The sequence below is a fragment of the Mixophyes fleayi genome, chromosome 6 (assembly GCF_038048845.1).
Source record: "Mixophyes fleayi isolate aMixFle1 chromosome 6, aMixFle1.hap1, whole genome shotgun sequence".
NCBI classification, from domain to species: Eukaryota; Metazoa; Chordata; class Amphibia; order Anura; family Limnodynastidae; genus Mixophyes; species Mixophyes fleayi.
Window position 1 is genome coordinate 214,172,330 of NC_134407.1, and position 13,515 is coordinate 214,185,844.

Below are 13,515 nucleotides of genomic sequence, written 5' to 3' on the forward strand. Positions count from 1 at the left end.
CACCATGGTCTAACTTCTATCTATAAATTGCAAAGGCCTGAATTCCCTTAACAAGCTCAGAATTGCTTTAAAATATTTTGCTACACATAAGCGGATATAGTCGCAGTCCATGAAACTCATTTCTCCCTGCATCCCCCCCTCTCAATTCCATAACAAGAGCTACCCCACCTCCTATGTGGCCTGCGGGTTGTTGACAAAAATGGCTGCCTTCTTATTTTGGTAGGTTCCCTGGGCAAACAGACCATTACATTGGTCTCCATATATGCCCCAAATTCCCAGCAAATCCCATTTTTGAGACGTACTTTCCATACTGTCCAACAGATCAGGAAAGGGATGGACTTTTATATGGGGGATTTTAATGTAGCTCCAGATCCCAGATCTGATAGATCCACACCCGCTTCCGACTGACCATCTCCCTCTGCTACACCCCTAACCCAGAACTTTTCTCAGATGCTTGCTGAATTTGACCTATATGATGTCTGGAGAGCGAAACATCCTGGAGAACGAGATTACACATTATTTTCCCCATTCCATAAGTAATTCTCCAGCATAGATCTCCTGCTTGCTGATAAATGGTCTCTACAGCGGGTTTCTAATATCTCGATTAAGCCCATTACTTGGTCGGATCATGCTCCGTTAACCTGGTGTGCTTGGAGGCCCCAGCTAGAGACCCTCCCCCCGACCCTGGCGAATGGCCGAATACATCCTTTTGGACACTATGGATAAACAGGTACTGAGTGATGCACTAGACTCCTATTTGTAGACTAATACTCCGGAAGACACCTCAGAATTCACGCACTGGTGTGCTTTGAAGGCGGTCATGAGGGGAGCAGCTATACAAGCTGCAGCTAGATTTAGGCGCATCTAATTAGAGGTACTTAAATCCTACGAAGCACACATTGTTGTATTGGAGCAGTGACATAAGCTCAACCCATTTGACTCTGTCGTCAAAGCGTCCCTGGCCGATCTTCGTAAAAAGTTAAATCCCATTGCACTACTGCAAGTTAACAACGCTACAGCTAGGTTAAATCAGAAGTTACACTGTCGTAGAACGGGCGAGCAAACTTCTAGCCCGTAAATTCAGAGGGAAGAATTCCATTAATCATTTGAAAGTCCTTGCAGGTCCTTGCAGTACTCACATTTCTAATCCACCAGACATTGCTAACCAGTGCGCCACATACTACACGCAGCTTTATAACCTCAGGTCAGATGATTCCCAACCCAACCCTTCCCCTGCTGTTATAGCAGTTTGGACTCCCTTCAGCTCCCAGCCCTGGCACCGGATATAGTGTCTGACCCAGTGTTTCCCAAACTTTTGCAGTTCGCAGCACCCTTAGAGTCTCCATAATTTTTTCAAGGCACCCCTCCAAAATAATTACAGGGCAGTTTTATAAGTAGTTAGGTCAAAAAACGGAATAAGTATTTAGGTCAGGACAAAAATACTTATTTAGTTGTATGCAAAGATACACATAAATTCAAGGGAAAGTAATATTTTTATTTTAATTATTTTTCTGTCAAAGAATAATTTACAGCTAACTCACTCTGTCCACCTGCATCATCATCCATGCACTCTGTGCCCCCTGCATCATCATCCATGTACTCCGTGCCCCCCTGCATCATCATCCACACACTCTGTGCCCCTGCATCATCATCCATGCACTCTGTGCCCCCTGCATCATCATCCACGTACTCCGTGCCCCCCTGCATCATCATCCACACACTCTGTGCCCCCTGCATCATCATCCACACACTCTGTGCCCCTGCATCATCATCCATGCACTCTGTGCCCCCTGCATCATCATCCACCTACTCCGTGCCCCCCTGCATCATCAACCACACACTCTGTGCCCCTGCATCATCATCCATGCACTCTGTGCCCCCTGCATCATCATCCACGTACTCCGTGCCCCCCTGCATCATCATCCACACACTCTGTGCCCCCTGCATCATCATCCACACACTCTGTGCCCCTGCATCATCAACCACACACTCTGTGCCCCTGCATCATCAACCACACACTCTGTGCCCCTGCATCATCATCCACACACTCTGTGCCCCCTGCATCATCATCCATGCACTCTGTGCCCCTGCATCATCATCCATGCACTCTGTGCCCCCTGCATCATCAACCACACACTCTGTGCCCCTGCATCGTAAACCACACACTCTGTGCCCCTGCATCGTAAACCACACACTCTGTGCCCCTGCATCGTAAACCACACTCTCTGTTCCCCTCTGCATCCACACTCTCTGCACCCCCTCTGCATCCACACTCTCTGCACCCCCTCTGCATCCACACGCATCCACACTCTCTGCTACCCTGACATTCTACTATAGCCCTGTATCGTATCACCCACTCCATTACAGACACTTGTTGCTCCTCCCTCATCTACTTCACTGCCCTCTCCTGTGTGTAGGAATCAACCAAATCACACAATGTATTTCTGTACAGAAAGTCTGCCAAGCTGTCAATCAAACTCTTCCTCCTTAGATAGAGAAGCACCTCCCCCCTAACATGTTATCCTGCTGCAGAGGAGTGAGAGCGAGCAGGGTGGACATATTTAGTTTATGTATCCAGTTATTCCACATACATTCAGCTGAGTAATACACAGCCTGTCATGTTTATTAATGTCACATACTGGTTTTACATGCTCATTATCTTCCTCTATAAATGTAACTTTCATTTCAGTCACATATACACCATATATAACTCTCTTAACAATAAACATAATTAATAATTTCTAATTTAAGAAACTGATATTAAATTAAAGGATATCAGTGTATATCATCCACAAAGCTTATATATAGATAATATAGTTCGGTGTAATTTTGAATTTGGAGAGACCCTCGATTATTTTACCTGATGGTTCTGTGGGATACTGTGATTTTCCTCTATACAGTTCTGAGTATAAAGAAGAAGGGGACATCTCTCTGGGGTATTTCTGTTACTAGATCCATCTGTAGGAAACACACAGTGACTGAATACATTGTTTATATCTGATTATCAGATGCTGTGTATATAGGTGACCATCATAACTGCTCTCTCCTTTACAATAAATGAAAGTCGCAATGATACACTACACAAACGGGCGTTCGTCTAACTCTGAATCGGGTCCTATGTGTATATGATTATGCTAATTGGTCTTAGAAAGGAGAATGTAATTGTTTTCTGTCTTTAGTGTTTATAACTCGCCTGTGCTGATATCTGTAGGGGTTTCCTCCTCCTTACACTGCTGATCACCCCTCACATACGTCTCTTCATCTCTGATTGTATCTTCTACTTTCATATCCATCAGGTCGCAACTCTAAATTGGCCACAAAACAATAAAAATAACAAAAAAAAATAAGGTCTGATTTTTATTTTAAGTCAAGTAACTTTTTATTGCCCCCCCCCCCCCCAAAAAAAGCAAATAATAAAACACAAAACAAGACACAAATAATACCAAAGCATAAGGATTCATAGATGCGACCAATACTCTGACCAATGGTGCTTAAGGCAGGACGGCGGGACCCCGGCATACCCCCCCCTCCTCCCCTGTCAGGACAACCGGACAGCTAGTCTATTGAGGACAGATCAGCTGAACAGACTATGTAAGTGAAACCATACCATCTGGACCAAATCTTACGTCATTTGTTGTTTGTATTTCTCATGCTTTATAGCGGAGTAACAAGAGCTCACCAGATGTGAAAGTCAGGAGGGTCCTGGGCAAGCCAAGCTTGAGCTATAATGACTTTAGCCAGGGTCACCAACCTACAAATATATTTGAAAACAAATTTGTCTGTAAGGTTCTCAAGGGAGACACCAAATAAGCACCACTTGGGACCAATGGAGGGAGCAGCAGGCACAGTATCAAGAACACAATCCCAATTATCACACCAAAAATGATAAACCAGCATAACATATGTCAGAACCCAATACCAAGGGAGTTACATTTTGGCCTTAGCATCAGATCTACAACCCATGCGTGATAGCCTGAGTGGGGAATAACAAACCCTATGCAAAATACACAGATGTATCTGCTGGTAGTGGAGTCATGGGGTGGCGTCACACATACTTTTAAGCACGTGGGACCAGTCCTCGTCCAGGAGGGGACCCAAATCCATCTTTCAACTGAACTGAAAGGAGTTCAGGTCATCCAGGTCTAGGGCATACTTAATAGTGGAATACAGTATGGAAATGGTATGGTCGGTGCCAATAGTGGACAATACAGATCTTACAGGGAAATGCTGGAATGGGGCAGTAGAGAATTGGGTGTTACGGATGTGTTACAGTTGGAGATAGCAATAAAAGGCAGTATTGGGGATCCCACCCTCCCGAGACAATTGAGCAAAGGACTTTAGAGAAGCACCTTCGTACAGTTGGCCTATAACATTAACCCCATGTCTACTCCATATATTATAGTCCTGTAGTTTATCAAGTTCTGGAAGGGAGGGGTTATGTCAGAGAGAAGTGAGGGGATCTAACCCATGCCCCCAAGTACCCGGTGTGCAATTCGCCACATCTCAATTGCCTGTGTAGCAATCAGGGAAGCCTGTCTGGGGCACCAACCCATCAACCTTCAGGGAAGATAATGACTCATGCAGAGAGGGCCCTGATAGCCCAGAGTGAAAACCAACCAGAGCCTCTGGAAGTGGACTTGCCAACCAGCTAATCAGATGCGTGAGCTGAGCTGCATAGTAATATAGCCAAAGAATCGGCAAGGCAAATCCCTCATTACCCTTTGTGTTAGGAACCCCTCAGCCAGTACAGCAAAACCCGGAGTCTGCTCCGAACGTCTGGTGTTCACTGTTGCCCCTAGTGGTGGGGACAGGCTTGGCTGCAGACAAACAGAGGGTTGTGAGATGTGCACTGGCTGCGGAGAACCCAGGAATAGAGTTACCGAGGCCGTAGAGTAGGAAGTGCAGGAGGGAGCCAGGAGAGACATCTTGTGGATGGTGTCAAGACTGGAATAAATAAAGTAATAGCTGATAGATAAAGACGATGACACTGAACGTAGGGAGTGGCCAAGGGTAACTACAACCCGCGGTACCGGGGAGAGTCCGCAGATTTGAGAGACACAGTTCTTAGGCGGTTGCCAGGGGTAACTGCAACCCGCGGTACCGGTGAGAGTCCGGAGAACCAATAGGCTGCAAGAGATAATGAGGAAGCCAGGTGAGTGGGCTCAGAGAAACAGGCTGGTCAGGTGAGTCACTACATAGGAATTAACAGCATGATTGAGGGCAGATTCTGATAGAGAACAGACCTAACTGACCCTATCTAGCTAATCTATCTGCCTATCTAATCTACCTAAACTAATCTAAGAACTAAACTAACTACCTAAACACCCAATGTGACTATCTAACTACCTACCTATCCCTAACTATCTATCTACCAATCTATCTATCTAGATACTCTGACAGAGAGCCCGGCGAGTCATAACACTTTGATCTTCAAAGCGTGGACAGACGTAGTCTAGCCCTCCTGTCTCCCCACACAACAAAGGAAATGAGCCTGTCGATCACCCGGAACACAGATTTCAGGAGATAAATGGGTGAATGCTGAAGAAGATAGAGAAATTTAGGTTGAACAATCATCTAGAACAGGTTGATCCTGCCTGTCACTGTGAGTGGGAGTATTTTCCAAGTCTGAGATTTCTGTTTAAGGGATTCAACAATGGGGTCAAGATTTAGGGATACAAAGTCAGAGCTAGAGCGGGAGACCCATACTCCATGATACTTGAAACGGAGGGTCCTCTGCAGTGAGCAGCGTGCAGGTGTGGCTAGGGGTATGAAACCTTGTAGCAGAAAAACATAGGACTTGCCCCAGTTAATCAATAGTCCAGAGAAATGGCCAAAGCAGTCAACGGTATAGAGGAGGTGGTTCAGAGAGGCATCCGGATCAGATAAAACGAGAAGAATGTTGTCAGTACAGGAGACACCCCTAACGGGTGCCCCATCCCAAGCAAAACGGCAAGGTAGTGTGCTCATGCAGCGATGTTTTGGATAAATGGTCAGAGTACAGAAGCTGGACCCAATTAATAAATCTGTCTTCGAGCCCAAATCTATGGAGCTCCTCCCACAGGTAGACCCATTCCACGGGGTCGAAGGCCCTGGCTGCATTGAGTGACACCACCACACACCCTCCTCCGCTTCATGAGGTAACTGAATGAGAGTGTAGAGGTGACGGAGGTTGGAGGTGGTGGATTTACTGGACGTAAAGCCTGTCTCATAAGGATGGACTATTTGTGAAATGACTGAATTTATCCGAATGGAAAGGATCTTGGCCAGGATCTTGCCGTCCGTGCACAAAAGGGAGATTGGGCGGTAGGATTCAGGGTATAGGGGATCATTCCCAAGCTTAGGCAAGGTGAACATCAGCGCCTCAGACATATATGGCGGTAAACTACTCACCTCAAAAAGGAGCTGGAAAGTGTCCAATAACTAAGGGACAAAAGGTGAACGGAATTTCTTGCATAGGTCTATAGAGATGCCTCCACCACCTGCGCCTTGTGGTCTGGGAGCGTGGATATGGCCAGATCAATTTATTCCACAGTAAGGGGAGCAAATAATGTCTGGTTTAATGAATTGAGAGTAAGCAGAAGATTATTAGTGTATATGATCCACACAGCTATTCTACAAATCAGATAAGAAAAAGTCACTTTGATGTTTTAGTATTTGGCGAGACCCTCAATTCCATCTACCTGATCCTGTAGGATATTGTGAGTTTCCGCTGTGTGATGCTGTGAATATAGAGGATGCGGACATCTCTCTGGGGTATCTCTGTTACTGGATCCACCTGTAGGAAACACACAGTGACCAAATACATTGTTTATATATCGGATTATCAGATGATGTGTATTTAGCTCTCTCTTTTACAATAAATGAAAGTCGCAATGATACATTGTACAAATGGGCGTTCGTCTAACTCTGAATCAGGCCCTGTGTGTATATGATTATTCTGATGGGTTTTACAAAGGAGAATGTAACTATTTTCTGTCTTTAGAGTTTATTACTCACTTATGTTGATATCTGTAGGGATTTCCTCCTCCTTACACTGCTGATTACCCCTCACATACGTCTCTTCTTCTCCGATTGTATCTTCTACTTTCATATCCATCAGGTCAGGACTCTAAATGAGCCACAAAACAATAAAAAGAACAAGAATCAATAATGTCTAATTTAATGAAGAGTAAATAGAAAATTATTAGTGTAGGGAAAAGTCACTTTGATGTTTTAGTGATGTTTAGGTGAGACCCTCAATTCCATCTACCTGATAGTCCTGTAGGATACTGTGAGTTTCCGCTGTGTGATCCTGTGAATACAGAGGACGCAGACATCTCTCTGGGGTATCTCTGTTACTGGATCCATCTGTAGGAAACATACAGTGACTGAATACATTGTTTATATTTGATCAGATGATGTGTATATAGGTGGCCATCACAACTGCTTTCTCCTTTACAAGGAATTCAAGCTTACCCAGTGATGTGAGGGGCTGGTGATTCTCCATCATCACGTCCTTGTACAGATCCTTCTGTCCTTCTAAATACTCCCACTCCTCCATGGAGAAATAGACAGTGACATCCTGACACCTTATAGGAACCTGACACACACAATGATACAGTCATCACCCAGACACATCCCCTGGTGTTACTGTATAATGTCCCATTCCCAGCAGTCACCTCTCCAGTCAGCAGCTGAATGATCTTGTTGGTGAGTTCTAGAATCCTCTGGTCATTGTTTATCTCATGTGAGTGAGGTGGAGGCTCCGTGATGGGGCTCTGGGTCCTGCTCAATCCTCCCGATACATGGGGATGGTTTCTTTGTGACACACGTGCACCAGATGTCTTCTTCAGTACTGTGTAATCCTGTGTATTGAAGAGAGAAAAAAATCAACATAAAGAGCAGACCCCTTCACTGGTTCACAGATCCTCCAATTATGGCCAATATACAGATGTAACCACACATGAATTAATGCCATGAGAAAGTCAGATATTAATGTCAGAGAACAACAAACACAACCTTTAGTTCAAGTACCAGAGAACAGACTGAGTGGGTTTAAATAGAGAAGCGCCTGACATCATCACCAAGTGTCTGAACTCATTCTCAAATGTCACAGAGCATCTAAGTAGGATCTTCAATACAAGAAGTGACTTAAGGAGAGGTGCTATCAGCTGGGTGCACTCATGAAAGAAGACAGTTGTCAGACACACAGAGACAGGTTCATTATAATACCGTCTTTTGGATGGTCACTGTGCGCTCTCTGTTTGGTTTGAGAGGGTGTGTTACATTACTTATTATTATATTATGACCAGAAGAGCATAACGTTGAATGCTTTGACCAGAGTGTTCATTGGAACGTAGCACTTCTAATCTACTAAATAATTCACCCTGGGAGATTTTGCTTGATTATTATCCACAGGTAAAATTTTGGGAGATTTGTTGCAAAAAGTAAAACTGACAACACAACCCATCTCTGTTGCAATGAGATAATATCACTCCTACCCACAACGGACAAATAATCCACCTCTAAAAAGGGTTAAGAAAGATCCGGGTGCTGTAACACAAGTGCAGTAACAAAGTCCTTTTTAAGATGCAGAAAGCAGAGGTGGCCTCTGATGGTCACTGGTTGGAGTTAGCTCCATTCTTCATGAGAATGGTAATGAGAGTAATACAGAATAGTTCCCTTTTCAGGATCCATCTGATGTTGCAGACTAACAGCAATTTGTTGTAATTTAGCATCAATATCCTGTGAGACAATCTCCACAGCAGAGACTATGGGAGTTCTTGTCCTTCTGTAGCTTTGAAATCCATCACAATCTCTGATATTACATTACACTGCACATAATGAGGTCCTTCACCATTCTGTACAATCTCACACATACAAAGATACATTACTAGTCTCTTCTCCCCCAGAGACGGCTCCCCCTGTATAATAATAACACAGCACCGGAGTCTGCTCCCCCTGTATAATAATAACACAGCACCATAGTCTGCTCCCTCTGTATAATAATAACACGGCACCAGAGTCTGCTCCACCTGTATAATAATAATAATAACACGGAACCGGAGTCTGCTCCACCTGTATAATAACACAGCACCAGAGTCTGCTCCACCTGTATAATAATTACACGACACCAGAGTCTGCTCCACCTGTATAATAATAACACAGCACCAGAGTCTGCGCCACCTGTATAATAATAACACAACACCAGAGTCTGCTCCACCTGTACTGTAATAATAACACAGCACCAGAGTCTGCTCCACCTGTATAATAATAACAAGGCCCCAGAGTCTGCACCCCCTATATAATAATAACAAGGCCCCAGAGTCTGCTCCCTCTGTATAATAATAACATGGCCCCAGATTCTGCTCGACCTGTATAATAATAACACGGCACCAGAGTCTGCTCCACCTGTATAATAATAACACGACACCAGAGTCTGCTCCACCTGTATAATATTAACAAAGCATCAGAGTCTGCTCCACCTGTATAATAATAACACGGCACCAGAGTCTGCTCCACCTGTATAATAATAACACAGCACCAGAGTCGGCTCCACCTGTATAATAATAACACAGCACCAGAGTCTGCTCCACCTGTATAATAACACGGCACCAGAAACTGCTCCACCTGTATAATAACACGGTACCAGAGTCTGCTCTACCTGTATATTAATAACACGGCACCAGAGTCTGCTCCCTTGTATAATAATAACACAGCACCAGAGTCTGCTCCACCTGTATAATAACACGGCACCAGAGTCTGCTCCATCTGTATAATAACACGGCACCATAGTCTGCTCCACCTGTATAATAATAACACGGCACCAGAGTCTGCTCCACCTGTATAATAACAACACCACGGCACTAGAGTCTGCTCCACCTGTATAATAATAACACCGCGGCACTAGAGTCTGCTCCACCTGTATAATAATAACACGGCACCAGAGTCTGCTCCACCTGTATAATAATAACATGGCATCAGAGTCTGGTCCACCTGTATAATAATAACACAGCACCAGAGTCTGCTCCACCTGTATAATAATAACACGGCACCAGAGTGTGCTCCACCTGTATAATAATAACACAGCACCAGAGTCTGCTCCATCTGTATAATAATAACACGGCACCAGAGTCTGCTCCGCCTGTATAATAATAACACGGCACCAGAGTCTGCTCCACCTGTATAATAATAACACGGCACCAGAGTCTGCTCCACCTGTACTGTAATAATAACACAGCACCAGAGTCTGCTCCACCTGTATAATAATAACACAGCACCAGAGTCTGCTCCACCTGTACTGTAATAATAACACAGCACCAGAGTCTGCTCCACCTGTATAATAATAACACGGCACCAGAGTCTGCTCCACCTGTATAATAACACGGCACCAGAGTCTGCTCCACCTGTACTGTAATAATAACACAGCACCAGAGTCTGCTCCACCTGTATAATAATAACACAGCACCAGAGTCTGCTCCACCTGTACTGTAATAATAACACAGCACCAGAGTCTGCTCCACCTGTATAATAATAACACGGCACCAGAGTCTGCTCCACCTGTATAATAATAACACGGCACCAGAGTGTGCTCCACCTGTATAATAATAACACAGCACCAGAGTCTGCTCCATCTGTATAATAATAACACGGCACCAGAGTCTGCTCCGCCTGTATAATAATAACACGGCACCAGAGTCTGCTCCACCTGTATAATAATAACACGGCACCAGAGTCTGCTCCACCCTTACTGTAATAATAACACAGCACCAGAGTCTGCTCCACCTGTATAATAATAACACAGCACCAGAGTCTGCTCCACCTGTACTGTAATAATAACACAGCACCAGAGTCTGCTCCACCTGTATAATAATAACACAGCACCAGAGTCTGCTCCACCTGTACTGTAATAATAAATATCATTACCTGCTGCCAGACACATAAACGCGAAGTCTCCGCTTTATCTCACTCACTTCTCACCCGGAAGTACTTCCGGTCTGTGCCTTGTCCCTGTCGTGTTATGAGCTCCAAAGGCTTCGACAAAATGGCCACTGCTGTGTGTAACCGGAGACAGAGACCTCATCGTCTGAGGAAGTCAGCTGTTCAAAAGGGGCGTGTCTATGCTAACCAGTGGGCGTGGTTTCACGGAATGGTTTGTTTTATTCTTAAAATATGTTTTATAATATAATATAATATATAGCCTCACAGATGTGGTGCAGGGAGTACTGACATCATATTATACTGCACAGCTTTATACTGACATTACCAGCATATTTCTACAGCCCAAATACCTTATACTAATAATATATATTACCTACACTGTTATATCCCACATTACTGTAATACTTATACAGCCCAGATACCTTATACTAATAATATATAATATCTATTCTGTTATATCCCACATTACTGTAATACTTATACAGCCCAGATACCTTATACTAATAATATATAATATGTATACAGTTCTATCCTGGATTACCGCCATGCTTATACAGCCCAGATACCTTATACTAATAATATATAATATCTATACGGTTCTATCCTGGATTACCGCCATACTTATACAGCCAGGCTACTCCTCTGTAACACAGTGGAGACTTCCGCTCTCTTAGGGGTGAGTGTGTTCTCCATCTCGCAGTACAGAGGTGACAAGTGGTGCCCGCAGCCATCCATGGACAGCCCCCTCTGGGAATATGGTGCACAGATTTCTCCAGCTCAGCTCCAGAGGACGATCTTCTCGCTCAGTGCAGGGAGGATGCGGCAGCTCCTGTAAAGGGGATTCACACCTGGAGACCTTCTACACCGCTACCCTCTTACTTTAGTGACCCTGCTCCATGGTTTCCCTTCCTGGTCGCTGTCCCTTTGCTGGCAGTGCTGCTTGGGCTGTCCTGATATACACACAGGTGCTACCAGGCATGCCATGTGTGTTACTGCTCCTTGCGGAGCAAGTCTATCTGTGTACTAAGTGGCTTTTATTTTCTTTCCAAGGATTATTTGAATACTAAAAAGAAGATGATGCATGTGGGCTAATGAGAAGAAATTGACTATGGAAAAAAAATAAGACGAAGATCCATATGTCTGAAGAGAAAAAGTTCCCTTTGGATTTAGACATGTAATAAAAATGTCAATGATGGTATTGGTGGTATTTATTAAAATATTTTTGTCACAAAGGCCGAGGGTGACCTTAGGATCCCCTGAATCTGCCTTATTTGGCACAACTTTACCCAAGGGCGCGGAGTCTAACGGGATAGGTGGTCTTCACCAGGAACCCCAGCAAGGAAGTATGGTCTTAGCAGCCCTTGTCCTGCAGGTCGCGGCCCCTTGAGTACCAGGCAGAAAGCAGCAAGAACAGCCGGAGGCAGTACACACGGAGGTAAGTCAGAATAGGTAGCGGATGGAGTCACTGGAACAACGTAAGTTCAATGCAGTCAGCGGACTGGAGAGACAGAACAATAGCTGAACACTATGGTGGTAACTCAGGATTGGTAGCGGATAGAGTCACTGGAACAGCGGGAGTTCAATGCAGTCTGCGACGTTCTCCAGGAGCAACGAGAGAAAGAGCCAGATCCTTACCACTAGCAGGAACTGAGCACAAGAACAGGCACTTAACGGGTAACTCAGGTGCTTTAAATACCCCTCCAACAGGTTGTGACTAATGAGGGGCAAGTGGGAGGTCTTAAAAGGGAGAGCGAGCCTGCGCATGCGCGGACCCGACAGCAAGTTGGCGTCCACCATCGGACGGATGCGTCCGAGGCCGCCGGGACCTCTGCCTGCAGATGAAGACTAAGACTGCCGGTACCCGTGTGTGACACGGGCAACTACCACCTTTTTGCCTATACGGATTGTCGGTGTTAACCAGCAATGGCTCTCACACCACGTCATCGTTTACTGAGCTATCTTCCAGACTATTACACACCCCAATATCGTGGATATGGGAAAATATTTTCACACCCAAGTAACTATTTAAATACAAAGTATAGGTTTATTTAACATAATACACCAACAGAGCTGTAGCACTTTTATGAAAGGGTTAATAAATCACACTGTAACACTATAATATAACTTAAAAGGACAAAAATAATTTACAATGACTGATATAAAGCCCGTCTCTGGGGTATCTCTTAAAGGTGATGTCTTCAGGCTTTGCATTTACTGCTAGCAAGGCAGCCATCTGGTTCAAATGTCACCATGTTTTTGGTGGGCACACATCAACTCTTCCATGTGCATGTCCTTACTATACTTCAGTTGTACTTGCACACGCAAAAAATGTACACAGACCTAATGGACTCCAATAGTTTGAGTCACAATAGGGAAACACTAAGTAAGCTGCAAAATAAACAGAAGAGAAGTGATGATGAGGATTAGAATATTCAGAGGCCACTAATAACAGATCACATCACAAGATTCACAGATGTTTCCTCTAGGGAGAGATTATTGCCAGAGGGGCTGGGATCTTCATTAATAATACTATAGAAATGTAACGTAATTGTTCCTTGCTGATTTGCTTATTTGTATTTCATAGACTGTGATTGG

At 44.5% G+C, this 13,515-nt stretch overlaps 1 protein-coding gene and 1 pseudogene across 1 annotated transcript in view; both read right to left on the reverse strand.

Moving 5' to 3' along the window:
• Positions 1–6,748, reverse strand: part of LOC142159786 (uncharacterized) — a 164,864-nt gene extending 158,116 nt beyond the window's left edge. The window contains exon 1 of the mRNA XM_075214517.1: positions 6,681–6,748. The gene's annotated coding sequence lies outside the window, so the exon portion shown is untranslated. The remainder of the gene's footprint in view (positions 1–6,680) is intronic.
• Positions 1–13,515, reverse strand: part of LOC142159808 (uncharacterized) — a 64,578-nt pseudogene that overhangs the window by 12,042 nt on the left and 39,021 nt on the right.